The sequence below is a fragment of the Pleurodeles waltl genome, chromosome 2_2 (genome assembly GCF_031143425.1).
Source record: "Pleurodeles waltl isolate 20211129_DDA chromosome 2_2, aPleWal1.hap1.20221129, whole genome shotgun sequence".
Classification (NCBI taxonomy): Eukaryota; Metazoa; Chordata; class Amphibia; order Caudata; family Salamandridae; genus Pleurodeles; species Pleurodeles waltl.
Genome location: NC_090439.1, coordinates 1,085,034,816 through 1,085,058,872, shown reverse-complemented (window position 1 = coordinate 1,085,058,872; position 24,057 = coordinate 1,085,034,816). Strand labels below are relative to the sequence as shown.

The 24,057-nt window shown below is 44.9% G+C and overlaps 1 protein-coding gene across 3 annotated transcripts in view; it reads left to right on the top strand.

Annotated features, from left to right (window-relative positions):
• Window positions 1-24,057, top strand: part of TSNARE1 (t-SNARE domain containing 1) — a 738,845-nt gene that overhangs the window by 458,965 nt on the left and 255,823 nt on the right. The gene's annotated exons all lie outside the window — the stretch shown is intronic.

The window sequence follows — 24,057 nt, the reverse complement described above, 5'->3', positions numbered from 1 at the left end:
TTTTGCAAGACTAGGGAGCTGTAAAGCTGTGTGGAAGTGCACATTTTGCTAGCACAAAGAGGCAAGCCAGTGGATGAAATGGGCTGACACTGTTCCCTATGCTGTGGTGGGTGTTATAGAAATGTGAATGACTCTAAAAGGCCAGGTGATGAAGAGACCTGGCTGAAAGACAGATAAGTAGGTATATTATATATACAATGTTATCAAAATCAAAAGGTTTTGGCCAGTATAAGCCCTAACAAGGCAGTATTTGCTTATTAAAGGTGATTTCTGGGATCCTTTAAAGAAGGCCAGCAGAATTCCTCCTCGCTGGCTTGGTAGATGCAGGTGGGACATAAAGGCATGAAAGTGTTGCACATTTGAGCTTGGGCTATATGGAACTTTCTGTTCACATGCAGAGATGTTAAACTGAGTTTTCAAAATTACATTTCGAAACATAGGGCTGGGTGCCACATATAATAACATGTTTTGCTAGCAGCAAAAGTTTAAGCTAGTTTAAAAAAAAAAAAAGAAATGTAACACGTTGCTACCAAACTAGATGCAGTACATAAAATCTTGTCTGTACCCAGTCCGACATGGTTAAAAGTTAGGACTGTTAGCAGCTCATATCATGATGCTTTCACACTGCCAGTTAGAAGTAAGTGTATTTTCTCCGCCCTGTGTAAGGATGAAAGTTCCAGACAGCTTGGGTACTGTGCAACCCACCTATCACACAGCACATACCACACAACATATACAAAGCTACATGTACAGAAATAGGATTTTGGCTACTTTAACTGAGGTGGTTTCAGAGGTGTGGAATTCCTATAGCCGGGACCCAGGGCATATTATGTGGGGTCAAGGACAACTTTCCATGTTTACTTTGTCCTTGGCACAAGTAGGCCCAACCCCCTGCAGCACAACCCCTTTGGCTGCCAGATTACAGGGATAGGAACTGTCTGCAATTGAGGTATAATATTTGTGTCCATATGTTAATGTTTTTCCAACTTGCATTTATCCTTCAATAATGCAAAGCCTTTATTATTAGAATGAGCGCTCTAAATAATCATTGTGAGGTCACACTGCACTACTGACAGTGGTTTCAGTAAAAAAAAGTGTACACACATTTGAAAAGTTTAACAATAGAAGGCTATGTATAATGCTCCCAGAATGCTTTCTGATTAAAAACAAATGTTTCCAGAAGCTTGTAAGCAAGGTTGATGATTCTTTACTTTCAAAATGAAATGTTCACAAAAAATGCAAGTAGGAAAAAAAATGTTTTGTTATATTACTGTGAAATTTTAGATCCTTTTCTTTAAAGCATCATTTAGTAAAATGTGTTGATGCGTGCTAGTATTTCCCAAAAAATTCATTACGGAAAATCACAAGATTATGGGAAACATGAAAATAAACAAGCGCTGGCAAAACCAACCAATCCAACATTGGATGTCTGCTTTTGGTTTTGTCAACGTATGTCTTGTTTTGACATTTTTTTGTAACACCTTATTGTTGTGGGAGCTGCCAGGCTCTCACCAGAAAGCAAAAAAACGTTTTTTGTTCTCAAAAAGCACACAGTGCCATAGTAGTTCCTGGCACTGAATAAAACTACTTTATGTGCCTATATGCTCCTTGTGGAAGGGCAGAATGCTATCGCTCACAGTGAAGTCAGCTGATAGAGAAATCAAATTTTAATAAAAACAAAATGCCTTGGTTAACGCCAGACCTAATTTAGGGGCCCAAGTCTTAAAGAAAGTCACAAAAATGCACCCATGGTATCTTTTTTTGAATTAGTGTCTTTCATGAATTCACAAGAATTTACAGAAGTAGACCAGGAAATCATACTCCTAGAATATATTTGTGACCTGTATTTTAGCATGAGCAAATATGCACATGTACATCTGCTCATGTGAAAATCTAATGAGCATTTACAAGTTCACTTTCCCTCGAACCACTTTTTTCCCCAACCCTGGAAGAACTTCTACTTCTGCCCTTGTCAGGAGTAAATTTCCAACCTGTCTCAGTATGGGAAACTATTAGAGAAGAGCTGGTGATAACCCTTAAAAAATGCAAGTTAGTAGGTTGCACAGTCTCAAAGGCATTCCAGCCTTGAAACTATTGCTTACTGCTTCCTCCAGCCCCAGTATGTTGCTCTGCGGAAAGGTGGCAAAATAAGGAAATTGCTGTGGTAGGTCTTGAAATTGCTAGTATTCAAGCCCTTCTATAGCAGTAGCCCTGGCATACTCAGAGAGGCTTTTATCGGAGCTCTTACATAATGAGACAGCTGCCATAATTTGTCGCCGCACTACATGGCACCAAAGGGACAAGTAGATTTTTTTTTTTTACAGTACAAGTAGATTTAAGGAGCAACCTGTTCCATGGACAATTAGATATGTTATTAAATTCCACAGCCCTGTAGCTTAGAGAAAGAGCTGTTTTTCAGTCCACAACATTTTTGGGATGTGAGCATGTGCAAAATCGTCCCTCACCTGAGTCTGGCACATGCACAGAGGTTGCTCCCCTGTTTCCTGCTTATCCATTGCATTTTGTTACATCTCATGCCCATGCCTTTCCAGCATTGGTGCTCCTCCACTGGTCCCGGTAGACTCCATATTTTATTTGCCTTTTTTGAGGCGGGGGCAGGGGGTTGCAGCATTTGCAAAATGCTGCTGGGAATCTCACTTATGTTTATCTGCTCCCACACTCTTTATTTTTTCATTTTTACATCAGTGCGAGCAGGGAAACATAACACAAGTCAGCTCCCAGCTGGCTGCAACATTTTTAAATCCCCCTGTGCTCTGGGAGCAGATTCAGTGTTTGCTCCCTTTTGGCAGGAGATTTTAAAATGTTCCAACCAAACATGAGCAAACATGTTTCCCTGCATACAGTAGTGTCTCGGTTATGGACTCCCCAGGGCACTCCTTCCCTGGAGCAGTGAATAATAAACAAGCAGCTCCAGTTGCTCATTTATTGTTCTTGCATTTTTTTTAATTATTTGTTGACTGGGTCACCGACTTCCTTTACACTTTGGAGCTGCATTTGAGCCCCCCTGCTGGATTCCTGGTCAGCTCCGTAGCCAGCTCCCCAACCAGCATCCATCCTGGGAGCAGCAGGAGCCGGCTTCATTCCTTCCTTCCCGTCTGGATGCATCTGCTTTTTTTCTCTACTCCTGCCTGGGTGGGAGCACTTTGTGTTTCTGGCCCAGGAGAGTGCAAGCAGAAAATAAAGTTTATATTCCGTGCTCACGCTGTTCCAGGAAGGGAATACAGCAGTGCCCTAGGGGATGGGGTCTCCTGGCCACTGCTCTCACCTAGCACTAGAGGATATGGCTCGATGAAGGAAGGCTGGCTGCGCGCTCAATAAAATAACACTGGTGCCTGGGGTGGAGTGCCAGTCGGAACCTCTCTAAGGCTCTGGGAAGGGGGCAGCTTGCACCCCCCCCATGAATTAAAACAATTGGCCCTGGGGTCTTTGGGACCTCCGTGAGGCTCGGGTATGGGAGCTGCGTGCCTTCTTCCCAAAGGGGATGGTGTCCTTGGAGATTTCCTGATGGTCATGGAGGGGGATCCTATGCTCCCTCCCCATAAATTTATGTATCAGCCCCAGGGATGGTTTCACCCAGGGCCTCAGGGATGGGGGTGGGGACACACAACCACTTCACTTAAAAAAATGATTGTGTTCTCCTGTCCCCTTACCAATCCCCCCCCCCCCACCCCCCCCAGACCCTAGCTCACAGCTAAGCAGCTTATTCATTTTTTTTTAAGGTAACATCCTTATTTTCTTTTTTGTTTCACAGTAGATCTTCTGCAAATTCACTGTAACATTTTACAAAAAAAAAAAGTTTTTTGCACCAGAAGGGGAGTTCCTCTGGGACATACCCTCTAGGCCTCTGGGTTTGGGGGAATGGTATCCCTACCCTGCCCCCTATATGTTTTTTACCTATATTTTTTTTTTTTCAGGGCAGGGGATTGAGTCCGTGAAAGCTGAACTGGCTGATGCCTCATCTTTGTTTATGTGGTGGCAGCCAATCAGATCTTAATTCTGGATCTGTTGGCTCCACGGGTCCTCCACAATATGATAAACATATGTTTTAAACCTTTACTTCTCAAAAACTGTTGAACAAATTTTCAACAAATCACAAAAGGCACGCTTTGTGGACTTAGATGTAGCGTTCTGCCAAATTTGGTGTAGTTCCATTCAGCCGTTTTGGCTGTAGCATTGTCTAATTTTTCTGTGGAAACTTGCAAGTTTTCGACTCACATTTGTCTCTGCCCCTGCTTGGTGGGTCACCCCGAAACTTTCCGGGACGGAACTAAGGTTGATGAGGCTTTTTTTTTTTTTTTTTAAAGTTTTGTGGAGATTTGCCAAACAGTGCCAAAGTTATAGCAAGCCAAAACATCCAATGGAAACATTGTCCTAACCATAACTACCCAGTGGCCATTGGGTAATGTGTGTGTATACACACATATATTTACACATATTTCAGCTACACTATATGGGTAACTGTTTAATATGATCTGGTCTTGCCATTCAAGTGTTCTTGTAACAACATAAATCACAAGATCTAAGGCCATATGGTTTGGTTATGTCACCAGAACTATATAACACCATATTACACAAGTTGCATATTTTTAATATGACATGTTTATTTTCGGATAGTTATCTTGAAAAAGCAGTTTTTTTCTAAAGTACAGTTAACAATAGGCACTGATGAAAATTAGAATGTTTAGATGTTTAACTTTCATGAATAAATCGTTGAGAAAACAATGGAAAATTGTGAGGGTAAATAGATTGATGTGAGTCTGTGACTGCAGCGTTTACCGCATAATTTGGGATTTAACTTATTTGTCACTTAATTAGCTGAATTTATGGCTTTTACAAAAATGTTTCTTTCTCAAATTAATAAAAATAAAACTGTCATAGAATGTTGCACAATTTGTGTTTTTGTGCAGCATAATTTGTTCCTCCATGCTGCAGAGTCTTATTAGCATTGTGTAAAAAAAAAAAATGGCTTGTTAGTTGAAAGGGGTGATAGCCCCATTCTAGTAATAAACACAATCCTTGTCATTGTGAACCACGAAAGTCATTAAAAAAACCTGTCCTTAGCCCTTTGGTAGCCTGGCACCAATTAGTCGGGCTTAACTTCGAGGTAATGTGCAAGGTATTGATGCAGCACTCAAATACTAATAAAGTGAAAATGCAACTCAAGAAAAATCTCAAACTATTTTTAAAAATAGAGCAAATTTTTAATGAGTCAAATGGCACCAGAATGACAAAAATCCAATCAGCAGAACTGGAGATATGAGTTTTTAAAGTTTCAGGTTAAAATGACCCCAAGAAGCACAAAGCATCATTCACAGATATCTATTTGGTAAGGCTGGACTGGGGTTAGGCCAAATGTTCAGGCTGACCATGATGAAGTGTGGGTAGCATACAGGGACCAGATTAGTCCAGCTGAATAGTTATTTCTCATCTCTAGCGCGAAAGGTGGGGGGGATGCGAGGAGGAGGCTGTCGGCACAACAAGCAGGGTCAAGCATCGTGGACGGTCGTTGCTGTAGCGCACAAAGATGGTTGTCTGTCTCGGGTGCGTTGGTGGTTGTCACGAGTAGTTGATCCTTGGACTCGTAGACTTGACTGTGTGGTCGCTAAGAGCCCAAAACATCTGTATCTTCACCTTTTCTTCAGGAGGAGTTCACACTAATACCAGAAAAGTGTCCAGGACCTGGGGTGGATGGGTGCCTTTCTTGGGGATCAGCACTCACTCAAGCTGAGGCAAACAGCTGGGCTCAGTTAGGTTCAGGCAGGTTCAGTTGGTGCTTGTCAGCTGGGCAGTTGCAGGGAAGCCTTGAGAACCTTATTGTATCCCTGTAGTGCACACGGGAGATCAGCCAACTAGCCTTTGGAGTCACTCTGGGCAGCCTGGGGTTAAAGCAAGAAGGTCCAATCTTCCTTTTTCAGTCAGCAGGGCAGTCCCTCTTCCTCAGAAGGCAGGGAAGTTCTTCTGAATATTCCATGGGTCCAGGAGTGTTCTGATGAGTATTTCAGAGGTTGCAGTTTCTACACCTGGTGCTAGACCTCGTGTGCTGGAACTCCCCAGCCTACCCCAAAGCTGGTTCTGGTCAGTTCTTCCTCATCACTTGGTTCTGTCTCCAAACTGTCTAGGGTGAAAAAGGCAAGGGCAGGCCTCTGGTGTAAGGTTACTGCCACCAGTATGGGTGCTACAGGCAGGTGAATTTGAAGTGTAATCAGAACAGGGCATAGCACTTCCCCAGCCGTCCTGTCGGGAAGACCTGCTCCCTTTGCTCCTAGACCTTCTTTGTTCCCACGTCTGGAAGGGATATAAAACCCACAGCAGGAGAGCAATTCACATGCATTTGACCCAGGAGACTGGTAGAAAGGCACAGTTTGTTAGGGCAGAAAAATTTTAATCTTCTTAAAGTGGGCTTTTCAAAATTGCACCTTAAAATCCAACGTAACCAATAAAGAGGAGTTTAAATCACAATTCATGTGAGTGGAAACAGTATTGCTCTGTCTGGTCCCAAACTGAAGTTAGCACTTATTAAGGGTAACAAGGCAGCACAGTGTTAGTCCATGGGAAAGATAGCCTTAAAACAGTGAAAAACAACTTCAGGGGGTTTCACTGCCATGACATGTAAAACTCAAACCCACATGTCCTACTTTTTAAGTGTTTACTTCCTGCTTAGCAGTAGCTAGGGCTTACCTTATGGGTGACTTAGAAGCAATACAAAATAATGTTTATGCCTGAAAGAAGGTTTGTATTGCCAGGTAAAAATGGCAGGTTGAAACTGCACTACGAGCTGCAGGAGGCATGTCTGAGGCATTTTACAGTGCTACTTTAGTGGCTGGCTCAATGTGTTCTGCTGCCTACTTTAGTATTTAATTTACAGGCCCTGGATACAGGACATATAAGTAATTGAAGTGTACCAGTCGGGTATAGGCTTTTACCATGTATTCAAGGGAGAGCACTTGACCACTGGTGAGCAAGCAAAATGTTCAGAGCTCTAAAAGCCAACAAAAACCTGTCCAGCAAAGGAAGGCCGAGAACCACAAAAACTCTGTTTGACCTTGCAGAAAGGGACAGGTGCAACACTTTAACAATGGTAAAGCTCCACAGAGTGGTTTGGCGGTTTTCATTTGGATAATGAAATCCATATTTAACAAGGAACTGTGAACTCATTTCTTTACTTCATTATGCCATGTGAAATACAGGTTTCTATATCATTATATTTTGTGCAATAAAAGTACCCAAACATGTGATCTATCTATCTATGGTTATATTTTAATCAAATTTACCATTTAGGCGGGAAATCCTCTGATCTCATCTAGCACTGACATCTGTTCTCTCAACGTCCACCGAGCAACTGGGAGAAGTAAATAGATGAAGCTAATTATCCCAATAATGAAGTATCTTATTATGGTTATATATTAAAAGTAGAATTGCAGCAGTAGGTGGAATTCCCTGGCCCCTACTTTTCCGTAATTAGGTTTCATAATAACACCTCAGTAAATCAAAGCTAATCACAGGCAGATATGTAACTCCGCTTGTGGAGGCGGACATGTTGCAGGAAGAGGATGGGCAGAATTATGAAGAGTGCTGTGTCTGCGGGCCAGTCCGGGCCCAAGGGCCCCCACCCTCCGGATGTGCCAGGTGATCAACCCCTCCCTCCTCCTATATGTTACGTTTGCAATCACTGTAATACGTATTCTGGCAAAACTGGGGCTTCCCTGCCCAAAGACACAACTGTTGTGTAAAACTCAAACTAAACCCACGAGTAGAGGCGAAGGCAAGCACTGAATTTATGGCGACTGGTTGCTGCACCAGATAGTCTAAAATTCACAGATGACGGCCTCTGTACAGCTATGAATGTTAATACTAGAACTCTGGTTCATGTATGCACACACAAACAGGCTGATGTGCAAGGGGCCTGCAACAAGCATCCATGACCAGACAGTAACATCCAAACACTCATGTACAGACTGGAACAGGTTCTGCCTGCTACTTGACAGATTGTTCTCTTTGCGGCTGCTAGGTTTGTCAACATTGCACAGCTCTCCTTGTTTGTACAATAACAGTTTCTGTACAAGAATGGTTGTGTTTTTTGGCTGGCATATTCTGTTGAGAGTTGCATGGCCCGGTGGTTGAAAAAGGTGCCTGTAGCTTTACATGTGAAGTCTGCAGCATCTTCCGGAGTAGCGCTGACACTGTTATGTAGTGAGTACAAAAGACCCTCTCGTGCTCCCTGTATTCAAGCTAGACTGCTCGCGGTCGCTCACTGGTGGAGTTGGGAATGGGAAAGAGCGGGGCTCAGCTCTCTGGTGTGCTTCATCAGAAGATTCAGCCGAACCCCGTGCACGGTTGCTAAAGGCAGGGCGCATCGCAGTCAGCTAGGCATGGGATCAGGTGGAGTACAGGTGAGATGAACCCGCAGTAAAAGTTTCCCTGGCTGTAAAGGTGAAGGTGGACATTTGGCCATTAAAGGTGGAGGAAACTGAAGGAAGCCTTGGGAGTTAGCCTAGTTCCACTGAAATTACTGACTGATCATGATTGCATGGTTCTAAGAAATGACTGACCACATCCAGTAGCAGTTTTTGTTCTCCGAGCAGCAGAAACCATCAGAGTCTTTAAGGAGTAGCCAACTGAGGGGCCTTCATGCCTTGAACATTTAAGCGCTGGAATTGATGCCATGCATTATGTTATGCACAGCAGGGTAGAAGGCAAACTTGATAAAATCCTTGAAATTATTAAACTGTATTTTAGGGTGGATCCTGAGGCAGAGGAAAGTATAATGTTTTTGCATTTAGGGTCTTTGGATCTTAGAGAGGGAGCGCTGAACAGAAACCTTGAGAATCTAGGCGGAAGTGCGGTCAAGCAGTGGATAGGCAGCTGTGATTCTGGACAGACACATAAAATCCCGCAAACTGAGAGCAGTGGGGTTTCCTCTTAGATCTGAGGAAACATTCTGTGCGGGTTTAAGCAAGACTGCCTCTACGAGGGTCTACAAACGTCGCCGGCATAGAGTGAATTTAAAGTAATAAGGTTCTTCAGCTTGGACATGTAAAGAAATCCGAGCTCAAAAGAGACAAACCTTAGATAAAGTCAAAAGGCAAGTCCCACAAAAGAGTGCAGGGCCAAGTAAATACACCACATGAGGTTGTGTGTTGTCAGGAGAACCGCAGTAGTAAAAGTTATGGTGAAAACAGAGTGATCCCCAGACAGAGCTGCAAAGGGATGCAATATGGTAATCGATAGACACCGAGAGCGAAAGGCCCATCTAGTACTGTAGAGTACTGCAATGACCAGGCAAAGATTTTTGAGCCCTTGGGAGGATGAAAACGTATTATTGGTTAGTGATTGCACATGTGGACGTATGTATGTGCATATTTAGCAAGAATAGCTTAACACAACATTTGAGAGTCTTTGATCACATGTAGCATTACGGCCATGATGGCACTTATCAGTTTATTAGGTGCTTATTGAAAACTGTGGCTTTAGAACTTAAATGACTTGCAGGAGCCATGGGTCAGGCGTGTAGGGGGGATGTTATTCCATATTCTGGGCTTGTAGGTGCAAATGTGTGTTTTTAGTTTGGTGTTATTTTTTGCCGATTTTTATTCTGCTGCTGTGTTAGCTTCTTGCTCTGGTTGAAGTGCTCCTTTTTATAGCAGGTTGGGGAGCTGTTTGCTAGTTCGAGCGCGCAAGCTTTGACTTGTTGTATGTATTGTGGGCTTTACACCACACCCACCGCACGCCCATCACTTGTTCCTGGGTTTGCCTTTCAAAAATCCTTTATTATCATTGGTAAATGCTTTACGTTTGTCCCTCCTTGGGGCGCTTTTGTTACCGCCTTGCAGACTACCCCTGTTACATGGATAATTGCACGATTGCTGATACGCTTGACTTTCTTTTTGCATTTCTCCTTCATGCTCATGGCGGCCATGGTGCTTTGAACTGGTTCACTTACGTTAACTGTTTTACTTTTCATTTTCAATTAGTGTGGCAAGAAAAGTCCAGTTAGGAATTTACAACCCTAATAGCTCTAACTCGAGCACGTGAGACCCATTGAATTGCAAATGCTTGTTTGGTATGTGATGGTGCAGGCTTTGAATATGATGTAACTTTAAGTGGTAACAAGTGTAGTTCGATAGTTAAACATGCAGAAAGGTTGTCAGTGCTCAACGGTAATGCCAGGTCCGAACCTGGGACTGGTAGGAGGCTGCCCCTGTCCAGATGGGAGACCGCCAAAAATTCCCCAGTAGTTATATCATCTGCTTCGGGAAGGCAGGGTTTGAGCTTGCACGAGAGGGATAGACTTCATACCATGCTCTTTGCTTTGTTTTTTTGGGGGGGTTTTTGATTCTTTGTTTAAAATGTGTAGTTAGTCAAATAGAGAACAGTGCAAGACCTTTGAAGTGGTATGAATAGGAGAGAACATGAATTCATTTAGTACATTCACATCAGAACTTACGTATCCTTACATATAAAGTACAAATAATATTCGCTCCTATGTAGGGGCTCTAGAAGATGCATCCACCTCAGCACGTCTGAATCGACGATCGATTGAAGGCATAGTTGCCAAGTTTCCCAGGTCCCTGTAGATGTGCTGCTCCAGTCCAGTTTTGTTTTCCTTGAACTCTGGGATTTGTAGTCCTGTTTCATAATGGAATAAACATGACTACAAATCCCAGAATTGAAAGAAAAAACGCGGATTGGAGCAGCACATCATGCATGGACCTGGGAAACTTGGCTGGGCTGCAGGGGAGTTTAGGTTTGTGCGCAGCAGACTGTATGCTCCATCGAGGTCGTATTATCCAGCGTCTCTTTGGCTTGAGTAGGCTTGCTGGCTTTGGCAATGCGGACGGGTTATGTGCTGGGAACATTTCAGAGGGCGGGCTATCTAGCTTGCATACAGGGCGTCTTCTACTCACTACCAGTGCTACGCTGGAAGATGCTGCAGACTTCACGTGGACACCTACAGGCACCTTTTCCAACCACCAAGGCCACGCCACGTTCACCAGAAAAAATTACCCGGCTAAAAGATATCCATTCTTGCCCAGAAACTGTTTTGTAAGAACATCTGCCCAGAAGGAGAGTTGTGGACAATGTTCACAAAGCTTGACATGCAGGTTTGGCTCCCGGATGAGGTAGTTACTGAGGCAGTCCGTCTCTTTTGTGAAGGAAGGGGGACCTAGGGAAACGAGCATCGAAAAAAGCAAATGTTTAGCTCTTGTATAGAGAAAAGGATTTCTTAAGCTTATGTGAGACACATGTACCACATTGTCAGCGGAAGCACAGACTGCAGTGCAACATTCGCTCACACACAGCATAAATGCAACACATGAACTCTGCCTCTAACACACATGCGCACACTCGTGCAGATACCAAGAACAGCATGTGCAGCAGCAGCAATGATGGAATGGCCCACCCCATCTCTGCCTCACTAGGTGCTGCAGCAACAGTGTAAGCTTCCCACAGATGTAAAGCAGGAACAGCGTGTGAATCAACTCTATGCAGTATAGTCAGGGCCACTGGAATTATGCGGCATGAGAGGGCCAAATTATGTAGCCGGGTTTAGTAAATTATGCAACAGGAAAAGGCAAATTATGCGTCATAATGTGGCACATTTTGCTAAGATAGTACGTCATTATTTCAACAAATTTAAACTTCATTACATTGTTTGGGCATTAGGTGTACCTCGTTAGTACCATTTTAATATCCAAACTTAACAATAAGCAACAAAAAGGTAACCAGTACAGTTTTGTAAAGGGCTTTACACTGCACGGCAACACGTATCGCTGCACTTTTATTAACTTTTGAACCGCGTGGGCTAGAAACACATTTTATTTGTTAAAATCTGCAGATTATGTTGCAGATGATGGTTTATGTGGCTAATGCAGCAAATCTGTAATTATGCAAAAATCGCCGCAGCCATACAATCTCATTTTTCCAGTGGCCCTGAGTATGGCACAGTTCACCCAGTTATGAGTTAGGGACAGTGCACCCTCAAGTTAGTGTGCAGCAGGATCTACCAGCATGATGGACCCATATCCATCTAGCATGGCCCACTTCATCATCCGGTTCCCCTAGCAATAGAAAGCATCACAGGTATGTCCTGTTGGGCACTGGACTTCTCAACTACTGTGCTTATTTGTGGGGATGGTGAGCGTATTATGGAGAAGTATGAATAGTAAAAGAAACCCTAGTGCACCCCCTGGCTTCCAAGCCCAGATGGAGTAAAGCAGGCTTCTCCAACAAGTAGCTTGTGACTGGTAGCTTTCCATCTGCCTGTAAGTAGCTCTCCTGAGTGCAGCCCAGCCTACCAAATTAGAAAGTTTTGCTAGGTTGAATTAATATATGTATACCAAAATTGAGAAGTGTGTATTTGAGATGAAAATGTGTGTATTTTTAGAACTCATAAGCTGTGATGTTCTGTAACAAATTATGTACTATGTAAAATATGTCTAAAGATATGAGTAATAAACCATGCGTATCAGGGACATTTATGCCTCATAATATTACATGGCAGCCTATTACCCATGTAGAAGCATTCCAAATTCAAAACTTTTTTTATTTTTATTACTGATAGCAACCCTGTACAAGAGGTTTGCATAGGATGGTTGTTATTATAATCCTGTCTGATATGCTCTCTATCATAATAGTATTAACACTAGCTTGGGATGATATTCATTGAACATAAGTAGCTCGTATAACAAAGGTTTGGAGACCCTGGGTTAAAGCGCCTCATGGTTAGGAGCCAAGGCACCTAAGCCAACCGCTCTCACTCCCACCATCGGGACATTCCAACAAGCAGCAGTACAAGTCCACACTTGTACAGCAGTGGCAGCTACTGAGGCTTCCCTCTTATACAGATGGGGTTCAACATTTACAACAGCAGGCAACCTTCCCGTACCTACAGACGGGGGGTAGCTTGGTCAGTAATACTGGGGGGGAGCTTCAGATTTCCCAACAAATACGCTGGAGTACAATGTCAAAACACATTCTACGACAAGTAGGGCACATGAGAGGCACTAAGGAGGCAGTGAAAAGGGAGACTATTGCAGATTGGCAGGGGCACTAAGTGAAGAAAACACAATGTGTGTGTGTTTTTTTTTTTAAATAACCAACGTGTGTTTTTTTAACACTTTGATCGCAGAGAGAGTGTGTGCGTTTGTCTGTTTATGTAAAAATGTCTTGTGAAATCCAACAGACACATCACCATACCTGACTGAAAGCATATGTACCCAACTATTTTCTAGAAAATACATTTATTTGCCCCCCTCCCCCCGAAGCCACGCCTATGCCTACAGAAGAGTTACATGGTCAGCAGTAGTTCAAGGTTCCATCACCTACAAAGGACACATATTTCAAGGGAATCAGACCTGCAGAGTTTCCCCACTGCACAAAGAGAAATTAAATATCTCGGTCAGTGGCACTGACACTTCCCTCACACACTGAAACATTTACAAATTCTGCATAGGACTCGGTGGTCTTCATAAGCACATTCTGTGAGACGCCTGCACCCTACCTTTTCTTCATTAGAGTGTGCCTAAGTGAAGTTGGGGCTCCCAGGATTGAAGTCATCTACAGTCACTGCATACATATGGTTCATGCAGAGTGCTTCCAGGGGGCCATCCCTTGGGAACCGGCTTCGGTTAGTATCACAATAGTGTGTGGGACTGTATGTGTGGGGATTGGTGTCTTTCCTTCTAGGGACATATGGCGGGCAGCTGGAGAGAGATGTGATGGGTTGGGTAGTGCAGCAGGCAGGCCTCCTGGGTTTCCTCTGGTCAGTGACTGGAGTGAGCCGTAGGGAGACGAGAGACTACTCGAGTGACACATGAGCGGTGGCTAAAGCCCTGGGAGACGGGAGGCGCTGAGTAAGGAGGAACCAGTAACAGGGGAAAGCAATGGAGACAAGATGTGGAGCTCACATTTCTCCTTAGGTCGTTGCCTTTCACAATATCTTTAAAATGTGGCCTTCCATCGCTCGTTCTCTAAATCACTGCCTTTCTCTTCCTTACTTCGTCTTCCTCTCCACAGCCGGTGATAGTCCTCTTCGTGGTTAAGATGCTTATTGTAGATGTTTATGAAAAGATGAACTATGGGCCTGCCTATATTATTCCTCTGCTATCTAAGAGTCTTAAAAAGCTATAAACAACTTGATACTATTTAGAATTCTCTAATGATCTTGACGTGCTCATTGGGGATTCAGTTCACTCAGCACTGAGAGCCGTCCTTCGATGACATGAGATTGGCATTGACTAGTAGCAGTGTCACTGCGCTGAACCAGTGCAGTCTTTTGCAGCATTTGACACTGTCGGCCTCCCCTTGTTAGTTAGTAGACTTTGCAGAATTGGACTTGTCGCCGTGGGTAATTGTATCAAATGCCTTCTAACAGGACGCAATCAAGCCGTTTCTCTTCTCCGTTGATGTAGCTTCAATCCCCTAACATGCAGAGTTCCCGCGCATTTTCCTGCCATACTATCCAGTGCATATGTTGCAGCTCTTGCTGCTTGCGTGAACTATCACGAGTGTCTGCATGCATTTATGCTGATGACACTCAAGTGCTTGTCAGATTGGGTGCTCCGCATGCCATTTCTCAGTTTTCTCTTCCTTCTGTAGCACATTAGATATTTGCCTATGCCCTCAAACTAAAGTTAGATAAAACAGAGGTCCTGGTGCTTGATGCCACCCCCTTCTGTTTGATTTTCAGCCTGGTGGCTATATCAACGATTACTGCTTCCCTCACCCGCGTCATTACATTTCAATCTGCGACGACACTTGCTTCTCAGATTAATAAAGTCTTTTTCACTTGTTTCAAAGTCAATAAGACTTTGAGAAGAATGTTGCCTTACTACCATTTTAAAGGCAAATGACTGTGATCATGGGAGCAATACCTTCACTGCTAGGATTTCGTGAATGCCTTATATGCAGCCCCCTCCTAAACAATCACAGACAGGATGCAGGTTTTCCAAAACATGGCTGCTGGCCAGCTTCTAGACCTGCGGAATACAGATTATATACCTCACTGCACTAGGTACTTGTTACCAAAAGAGTTAAGTTGAATTCTCTCTTTCTCGTACAGTGGGCTGTTTGTGTTGTGCCCCCCTGTATCTTTGGGAAGACCTAAACTTTGGTCCTCTGACTGCACTCTTTTTGCTCCACCCCTTGCATTTTTCGACTATTCCTTGCATCGGAAAGTCTTGGTGGGCATTCTTTCTTCCACCTTGCTGCTTCATGCTGATAGAGACTACTTGTAAGCTTCATCTCCACTAAAATGACCTACTTTTTCCAAGAAATCCTAAAACCCGTTATTTTCACCCTGGCTGTGCAGCTTCTTCTTGAATCATGCACCAAGCCTCTCCGTGGGTACCCATGGCCGAGTCGAGCTCACCAACCAATCAATATGTTTGCCTTCTCGCAGAGGATGGAAAGACTTCTTGGGAACATACGAAAGGTATAGAGAATCGGTCATTTGTTGTAGGTATTGGATGTTTTTATGCAACTAGAATGTGGTGGACATGTGTTGTTTTCTTTTTGCTGTGTCCAACTCTAACTTCTCTGGAGTGGGGAAGATAGAGCGGCTTCCCAAATCGAAGTCCAGAAAAAAAAGAAAAAAAAAAGACTGTCCGGAGTTTATTTTTCAGGTACAAGTTGGATGTAAGTACTGCCACGAAAGACAATGTGTTACTTTTTAGTTATAAATTATTCTCTGTGTTTCAGGATTTTTACCATTCGTACAGCGATAGATTCTGAGTTTGCAGCTGTGTCTCTGTGGCACCATGGCTATGAATATTATATATTTGTTTTGCAGACCAAGTTTAGTTGACTAATGGCCCCGTCAAGGCACTTTCTGGTGTTCAGGGATATATTCATGTACTATCTTTTGGGTGATTCGCATGGTTTGGCATAGTCAAATCTACCTTTTCAAAGATGAGTTGTTAGGGTCTGATATTGCACTGCCGGTGTTGCAGGTATGAATATAGGGTGGGTTCGGGAGGGTGTTTAGTGTTGGGGAGGGACGCAGAATTGGATGCTGCAGGTCAAACGTCATTATTTTGTCTGCGTTATAGGGAACTCTGATTCTCAGTGCTGCAAATCGTTGCATCACATTGTATCAGCTGTAGCATGAATGTTTTTCTAAAGTTCTGAAGAGTAAATAGTTTGGTTCTGCTCTCATGGTTGAGCAGGGCATTGGTCCCTGAATTAATTGTAGCATTTCTTTTGTTTTTTGAGCGATGACCGGCAGATTATTGCTTTTGTCAAATTTTCAGGAGTTAAGAAATTGGTTTGCCACCTATTCTCCTTAATCTGTGTTCTATCTGGGTACCTTCCCCTTGCAAGTGAGCCAGCTTTGGCTTCCAAGAGTAGGGTCTCATGCTCCTCTCTGAAACCAACCGAGTAGGTAGCACGAGTATTGTCAGTTTAACAACATGTGGTCTCTTATAGAGTAGAGCTGCTGTACCTGTGTGTATGCTGTTTTGTAGTTTAATAAATATATGTACTGTATCTCTTTCGGCTGCTTTCAGCTGGGCCCTGTCACCTCTGACCTGATGGGCACCCGGGAGCGCACTTGCAAGTGCCTGTTTTCTGTGGGGTCGTTTTTGAAGACGCCCTTGGGTCTCCAGTGTGAGCCAGCATGCTTGGAAACTTTCCCTGTTTCTAACAAGGCGCTTCATAGCAGTTGTGGAGACACAAGTGCCTGCATACATCGTGGGAGTCTGGATTGACACAGCCCTGCATCGTCCTAGCCATGCGCTCTATTTCAGCAAAATGTCAGCGGTAGCTGCAGTGAAATCAGGCCCGTTTGATGGCTGATGACATCACAGGGTTGCCAGCTTGTTTGTCCACCCCTCCAAGAGCTTCCTAAGGGGCTGCGGACGGTGCAAGTCCCGGAGTAGGGAATGGAAACTGCAGAGTGTGAAACGGTGGCCTCGAAACCCCGCCCTGATCCCTAGCCCCAAAGGACTTGCGAGTGGTAACAAAGGGCAAGCCACGGCAGTACCTGCTGCTCCCCCTACATTTCGTGCACGCGCTTTGCATCTATCTTCCATCGGCTCCCGGCCCGGCCTTGTCTAATCATAACCCGCGCGTGTCGTATCCCGGCGTACCGCCCGAGAGATGTTATCTTCACGCAACAGTAACTTTCCATTTGCTGGAGCCGCCCGCCGTGGAGCGCGGCCGTCTCCCCTTATCGGCGGCGCGCGAGCCGCCCCTGCGCCGGGCCTGATAAGCGCGCGCGCCGGGCCTGATAAGCGCGCGCGCCGGGCCTGATAAGCGCGCGCGCGGGGCCGGATAAGCGCGCGCGCGGGGCCGGGGGCTCCCGCCAGGGTGACCCCGCCGCAGCCGCGTAAATGCCGGATTGTGTTTTGATTTCTGGTTCGGCTCGAGCCTGGGAGGCTCCCGTCACTTAAATCTCTCTGAGCCGAAGTAGTGGAGCGTGACAGCGGCTTAGGACGCAGCGCCGCTCTCTTTAGCGGGCGCACAGAGGCGCTAAAGCGGGCTTCCTCCGCGAACTCAACAAAAACAGATTCTCTTTGTAAAATCCTCGGAGGAGGCAGGGGAAGGACAAACGCGAATGCCGGATTGAGGGGAAAGAAGGCCCTTATCAGTGTAGTGTTCTGCTGGACACGTTCTAGTGTTTCGCCAGCCACTCGGCTGAGGGCTGACCTTCTATCTACACCCCACACCCACCCAACACAGGCGTCACCGGTCAGGTGACCCTGCCAATAAAAAGGGCCGGGCGCACGTGGGCCAGTTCTACCGACCATGCCACTGTGTCTGCGTGACTTATTTTAGTAGCATGAGGGCCTGGGGCCCAAACACTACATTGGCGACGAGGTGGGTCTGACCCACCCCAGCGGTAATTGGGCCAGAGGAGGAGTTCGATCGGGAACAAGGCACGTAATGCGCCTCGATTATTGCGCATGTCCATTTATATGGCATTATACTGAAGACTTGCCGGTTGGGGAGGGAGGGAATTCACCCCGGGTCATCTGCAGATTCTTAGAGCCTTCAGATTTAAGCTTTTCAGCCTCATGAAACAATGATTAAGAATTTCTGGCTTCAAAAATGATAGTCTATAATGGTTAATGTTTTTGGTGTCTAACAGTATTGCTGTCACCGGGCACAAGGCTTCCATCTTGTGTTGCATTGACATTTGTTTACAAACCGTGTTCCTTCTCCTAATTGAAAGCCAATTCGCAACGCTACATCCTGGTTAATGCAACTTCGCGATCATGGTTGTTCTCTGCAAATAGCGAATGACATCCCTACCATGGTGGGCCATGGGTGTGCTGCTGGTGTCCACAGGTGGCTGCCTTTCTCTGGCCGCTCCAGCCGTGGTAATATTGTGGCCCACTGCAGTTACCGGTGCACATGCATTGAACTACAGTGAAGGAGCCCATGGGCTGCACTTTCCAGGTTTTTTGCATTGGCTTTCTTTGTTTTTGCTGAGGTCTCTTCTGGTTCATAGATCATAGTTCTGGTCAATGAGTAGAATAATCTTTATAGATGATTGTTTTGCTTCTAACATCTGCATTCCCGCTGAGGCCCTTGCAAAGTCACTCGACCCTTTTGCAGTAGTATGATCTTTGTTGTGGAAATACCCTTTATTTCATAAATCCTCACTCATTGCAAAACACCATTAAAACACAAATGCTGGATTCTACATTAGGTCTTTATTAGAATTGTCAAACCCTTTAATTTTTGTATCATCGACAATTTAAAATCCCTCCTCAGATCTCTAGCAAGCTCCATTAACCAGATCGCGCCATAGTCCTATTCTGGTGGTTTTGCAAATCTAATACAGCAGGGACAAAGGAAGGGTAAGCAAAGGTCTCTTCATCCACAGAGGCACCCAGGCCAGGTGAGTGAGAGTTCTTCTGTCCTTCCCAGCCAAGGGATTCTCCTAAGAAGCATACACCCTCTCCTTAGTAACACCTGACAGTAGTAGTTCCCGTCGCATAGCTCTTTTGCTCACTGAAGCAGGGTGTGGCTCTGTTTCAGAGAGGCTCAGGATGGCTACGCCTCCTCTCGCAGATACCACTCTGGATACTCATCCATGGTGAAAACCTAGGCCAAAGGCCAAATCACTCTAGGAGGGAAAATAGGAAACATTTGTCACTCCCTATGTTTCCCGGCATCTATTTTAATCCCCTTAGTTGCAGCAGCTGGGTGGCCTCTGAGCGAACATGTCAGCCAAGTACAAGTACCAAAGTCATGAACTTAAGATGGACAGACATCGGCAGTGTCAAGTACAAATGGAGACTCAGTGAGCAGAACGTTTGCTCCTATAAAGCATTCACAATCAAGAAGTTACCTTCGGATGTGTGCAGTCAGTGACTTACAAGGCCAGGCAGCCTCCAACCTCCTGGCCACTCAGACACTAGAACAACCACACAGCCTAATCGAGAGACTAGCCAAGCTAGAGCAACTGGATAGTAAGCAATCAGTCCAATGAAAATCTTGGTGCCGCCACACGTACATGATACACTAGAATCCACCAAATATTCCAAGTTACCCAACTTGTGGGGCAGTTCGTTCCCTCTCTCGCCTTGTAGCTGTCGGGTTCCTAAGCATCGCAGGTTTCTGCCACACAGACTCAGGCACACTCTAGACATTGCTAGAGTTGCAAAGCATCCTAAAGGGAACAAAATACAGAATCGAAAGACCTCTCGCATAGACATGCAACACTGATCACATAAAAACTCTGTGCCTTTCTCCCAGTGCAGGATATTTCATGATACAGACAGCGTGACTGTCATCTCTTAGTTCTAATGCAGTAGTTACTGACCTGTTTAACATTTATTCTCAGCTCTTGATTTATGGGCAGTCAAGTTCAGTGTGATTTTCCTCAACTGAAATAAAGCGACACAAGGAACAGAAAAGCATGTACTGCTAATGATTATAGAAGCCAGAACAATGTGTAGCTGTCATACTGCCCTTTCTGAAGTCCTAATTCTCAGTGGCTGCGGATTGGCCTCAATTTCTCAGTTCACAAGTGCCTCTATCAAGCAGACACCTTTATCGTTGCTACATATGCTGCCCCTGTTATGCAGGCAACCTGCAGACGAGCCTGCCAGAAAACACCCACTACTCACCTGTCACCTATTTCCCACAAACCCATAGTGGTCTGTGCAGCAGCTGCATTGATCTCACTGGAGCTCCTGGACCCTGCCAGTCCTGTTTCTGCCCTGGAAGCACATTAATGTAACATCTTTCTTCTATATTTGGAAGGTATTGTGGTGATTGCAGATTATGGTGTAGCCATCTTGGTTTCCTCAGACTCTCAATACTGTAACAGGTCATTTGGCTTTGCGAGAGGATGGCACTTATAAGTATGACTTGCAAGTCACTGTCACCTCAGCCCCAGCCAGTTAGAAATTGACATCGCTATCTCCTCGCAGTGATTTAGAAACTTGGGGCGCTTGCACAAAAATGTTGAAATCAAAGTACCAGCAGAGAAAGTTAATTTCATGGGATCACACGTCCTCCAGCACACAAAGCCTGCCCTGAAGCTCAATGGAACTTGAATGCTTCTTTTGACATAAATTCTTTTAAATTGCCAAAATTCTTCCTTCAGAATGCTATTCTCTGTCCAGCTCCCTTATGTTGTGCCTCATCATACACACTGATAGTTAGGGTCCTGGTTTCCATTTTGATGGTAACTTCCCCTTTGCTTGTTACAAGGTAACAAAGATCATTAATAAAATTGCCACCTCCATGCACTTGAAGGTCAGCAGAGAATATGAAGCCAAAGTGTTTTTGGCTCTGGTCCCCAAGGACACCCCTCAATGGTCTCGCCCCATTCCTTCAGGCGAGTCTCTTGACAAGCGGCATTCTCCCTAAGAGTATTCCCCCAAAAAGCACAAGAAACGCCACAGGAAGGAGAATTCCTCTTTTTGTAGAGGAATCTGTACATCTTCTGGGGCCGTTTTGAAACACAGCAGCTCACTACACCTGCGCTAGGTTCTTCCTCATCCTCTTGAAGGTGACCCAGGTCCTTAAGAAACATAAACCCCAGTTCATAGCTCAATTTACCAACCTCTTGCAGGTTGGGGCCTTTCAACAGGCCATTTTGAATGTTTTCAGGACTTTTCCCCTCATCTCTCTGCGCTTGTTCCCATGTGTGGACCAGATCCTGCTAGGTTTGTGATTCCGGCATCTCTGACTGTGATGCCGCCTGTCTCTGTGCCCCTGCAGGCTCGGGCTTGATAGCGATTATAAGAAAACCACTGGCTGTGAGTGTGCTGGCCCAGTTGTCCTCGAAGCACAGTAAGATGTCCTGCCCGGCTCCTCTCTTGCTGCTATTATCACCACAGCCTTAGCCCACAAAGGCCACATATATATAAATGTTGCAAGTGGCCACAGTAGAGGTCAAAGCTTCTTTCAAAGACTAGCCTCCTACTGAGCCTCTTCCCAGAACCCATAAGTACGCACAAGTAGAAGACCTTTTTGACTAAGATTCAGAGGCCCTTAATATGTGTAACCTGCATTTTAGGAGCACGGAGAACGCTTGTATCATCAAAATGTTAGTGGAGTAGATCTGTCTCTGTCATCCATCCTTCGAGTCCTCCTTCTGAACAAGGCTGTTTTGTTACGTCTGTTTTGCATAAAGCAGTGGAAGCATTTCAGTTACACTTGCCATCTGCAGAATTTAGGTTGGTCATCCTTACGGCACTCCTACATGTGACTTCACCCTGGAGTGGTTAAAAAACAGTTGTCCTATGGAGTGCTCACTGTCATTAGCCTCCCTGACGAGCAGTTTCACCATCAATATCACTGCTTTTTGCGGCTTTTCCAGGGCTCTGCCCTCTCAGTAGCAGCAACTTTCCTAACCTGTTTAGATTCTGAAACAGTTTTACTGCTCCTTTCAGGGAAAAGCTGGATCTAAGAGATGTCACCTAAACCAGCCGCTCAGATCCCCTTTTTATGATGGCAATGCTTCTTCATTTGCCTAAGCCATCAGTTTCCATTGAGGTGTTCTCATTTTTTGGCCAATTGGGAGGTCATTACCTTGGATTGCTGGATGCTCCCGTTTATCCAGTAGGAGTTCGCCCTTCCCTTTCTGTTCACTCCCCCAGACTTCAGTCTTCAACGAAGAGTACCCTGACATATGCCTCACTGTTTGAGGAGTGTCCTTGCCCTATTGTACAAATGGGCCATTGTGGTGGCCTAGGAGGGCGGGGGTACAAGATTTAATTTCCTCTACTAGTTAGACCTCAAGAGGGAATGGAGTTTCAGGCCCGTTTAGGGAATGATACTCTTGCATTTCTTTGTTCTTCAGGGCAAAATTAAAATGACTCGTGTTCTTAGTACTGGTTGTGGAGAATTAGTTGGTGTCCCTGGATCTCTCGCATGCCTGTTTCTTCTTCCAGGCATTGACTTTGCTTCACAGTGAGGTCCCAGCACTGTCACTTTGCGGATCTACCCTTTGGAGTTATGGACACTCAGTGACTATTTAAGAGCTAGCTGTGATGGCACCTTATGTATGGAGGTCAGGAGTCCATGTTGTTCCATATTTGGACAATTGGTTGGCACATTCGGAGTCCCTCAAGCTGGTCTTGTACCATTTATTGAGCACTTTGACCTTTCTCCACCAACGGACCCTCTTCATTACCCACTAAAAGTCGCACCTCAACTCTATTCAGAGGTTAAACTTCATTGCAGTGATCCTGAACACATCTTCAATTGGGGCTTTGCATCTTCCTCGGAGGGTATAAGATATTTAGGGTTTGATAGGATATGATTCCAATATTTGAGTCCAAATCCAGTCCTTGCTCTGCAGGTTCTTCTTGTGTTGGGTCTGAACGCCTCCTGCATCCTGTTGGTGCATCCAGATGACTTCCCTTCTCTGCTAGCTGAAGCATCGGGGAGTTGCTGTGCTTGTGTGGAAATCTTTCACTCTGTCCTCTGAGATTCTCCATTGGTAGATGTGCACCTCCAGTCTCACAGAGGCTCACCCTTTGAAATGTCAGCAGTTGCATTCCACTGTTGTTACCTTGTAGGGTTGCGATGCTTATCTGTGGGAGATAATAGTGCAAATACCTTAGTCCCTGATGTCACAACACATGCTCATCAGTGCGCTGGAGTTTAGGTAGTTTGCCTAGTTTTAAAAGTGTGCCTTTCCCCCATCTTGTGGTGTGTTTTGTAGGTACTCCCTGACAACACTACCTTGTCTCTTACCATGACTTGCTGACGGCCTGCACCACGTACCAGACTAGTGTCTCACAGCTTTTTGGTATGCATGCAATAAAAGCGATCTATGATCACACAGCGCTTCTCAGCAAGCAGCCATGTTCTGGAAAAAACACCAGTTTTTGAAATATCTATATCCGCCCTTTTGTTGTTGTGCAGTGTGATTTTAACTTAGTATTGACTTCTTTCTGATGGCATCAACATTGAAACCAATGCACAATTGCTCTGTTTAACTTTTGAGGCGCAAAACTGTTTCCACTTAAGCCTGCCGGGTCGGCAAGATGCAGGCCCTCTTGGACCAGCTGCTTTTCACTATTTTTCACCTGGGACAAGCTGGTTTTACAAGTACGATTTCTCATAACGAATGTAATGAACTTTTTTTTTTTTTCTGGTGCGTAACTTTTCAGTGTAGTACACAGTGGTCCTTCAGCGTGCCATCTGTCAGTTCAAAATCCGTTTTGAGGTTTCAGGATTTTCAAGAGCTAGTCCTCCCCTCTCCCGCTGCATGTATGCAGTGTCATTCATGTCCTGCCCTGCTGTAGGCTGTCCCTCGCATTCTGCATTAACAGCATGTCACCTTCGGTGGTCCAAGTCTAGGCGCACGCGCCTTCCTCAGTTAGGTTTCCCATATGAATTCCGAGCGCCCTGTTAGCGCTGCCAGGGAGTGACATCGAATGATTTGTTGCCGTTTTCACAACATATTAGCTTGTGCTTTGGTTTCTGCTCCTGCGCATCCTTAGCTCTCTTCTAATTAGCAACCTCCTGAATAGCTTCTTAGTTTATTTCTTTGTGGTATTCATTGAAATCCCCCGAGGCCACGACTGTCCAAATGACATACTATAAATATGCGAAAATACCTCT